A 1,881-nucleotide genomic window follows, 5' to 3' on the forward strand; every position below is an offset into this window, starting at 1 on the left:
TGAGCACTTTACTGTTTGAACCACCCAGAAATGTTTTATAATAAAGCATGTCAGGTTGTTATTGGACTTCTTCAACAAATACAGAAACTGCTTTTGAAAACTGCTGCCATATCACAAAGCAAATGTCTGCAAGATTGGAGATAATGATATGTATGAAAAATTAAATCTCTGGGGAAAAAAAATTCCACAAGAATCATTAGCTCTAGAGGTACTAAAATATTTCAAAATAACTTGTCAGACATTTATTTCAATGTTGTAACTGCTTATAAAATACTCTTAACAGCTCCAGTAGCAGCTGAATCAGCAGAAAGATCGTTTTTAAAATTAAAAATTATTAAATATTGTAGGCGATCTTCCATTTCCCAGGAGTGATTGATGTTGCCTTATTATATATCAGTTGAAAATAAAATGGCTAAATATATAAATTTTGATGGTATGAGATGAGTTTGTAGACAAGTAAACCAGAAAAATATTATGATTAGTCAAGATATCACATTAATAAATATTATTATCTATCATATTCTATAAAATTATGATACACATTTTAATTGACATGTTTATGTTATAAATTTTGTATTACTTTTATCTCTATTATGTTTAATAAAAAATAAAACATTTTTAAATAAATGTTTTAGTACTTTTACTGGTACTTTTTGTTGTTGTTGTTGTTGAATAATGGCATATGCTTTCTGTTTGCAGTGGGATCCACAAATTATGTACCTAAGCCTAGTTGAAACGATAGATTGGAAGAGCTCAAAAAGAAGGAGGTGAGAAGACAAAGCAGGGATTATAGACAATTGTTTTATGATTTTTTTAATTTTTTTTCCCATCAAAACCAGGACATAGATATGAACAAAGCAATTAAACAGAGAAATGGAGAGGAATAAAAGATCAAGGAAGGATTGAGTTAGAAAGAGCATGTTATTTTAAGATGGGAGCTCAATAGACCAAGGTTTTGTCTTATGAGAATGATCCAATGAAGAGGGATATATTTCACACTTGAAATCAGATGATCACAAGGATGAAATATATACAAGGCCAGAGATAAAGTGATCCAGATCACAGATGAATGAGCTGGTCTTTGATAGGCTTAGAGACACTTGGTTGTTATTGTGTGTCATGGAATCATTTCTGTCTGACTCATAGGAATCCTACAGAACTGAGTAGAACTTGTCCATAGGGTTTTTTAGGTTGTAATCTTTAAGGAGAGGCTTAGTAGTACAGTGGTTAAAGGATTCAGCTGGTAACCAAAAGGGCAACATCTGAAACCTACCAACAGCTTCGAAAGAGAAAGATGTGACAGTCTGCTTAAGTTTCAAAGACTTACAACTTTCAAAACTCTAAAGATCAGTTCTATCCTGTCCTGTAGGACCTCTTTCAGTAAGAATTGACAACATGACAATGAGGTAGGAATCTTTAAGGGAGTAGATGAGTAGATTTTTTTCTCTGGAGGAACTACAGGTAGGTTTGAACCACTAACCTTTCAGTTAGCAGCTGAAATCTTAACCACTGCACCACTAGTGCTCCTTATAGACACTTCACTGCCACAGAAAAGAAGTGAGGGTTGTAAATTAAAAGACAGTAAGTTGTCAAGCTTGACAACAGTAGATGAAAGAAAGGCCTATGAATTTCCCTGAGATAATAAGTAAATGGTAAAATCTGGAGGTGAATGCAATAAATCTATGAATGGAGAGACATTGTGATGAGGGTTGAGTTCATTTGTTGAAGAAAATGTTGGGGTGACAGAGACTAGTAATGATTTAAAATAGTTATGGTAGGAAACGGGCAAGGAAGTCATTGGGAATCCATAGGAGCACTGGCTAGCCTTGAAATGGTTATACATGTGAATTTTCATTCTCACCTTTCTGCTTTGTTATGTGT

Source organism: Orycteropus afer, unplaced genomic scaffold (genome assembly GCF_000298275.1).
Source record: "Orycteropus afer afer isolate SDZICR_OR568_19922 unplaced genomic scaffold, OryAfe1.0 scaffold00022, whole genome shotgun sequence".
Classification (NCBI taxonomy): Eukaryota; Metazoa; Chordata; class Mammalia; order Tubulidentata; family Orycteropodidae; genus Orycteropus; species Orycteropus afer.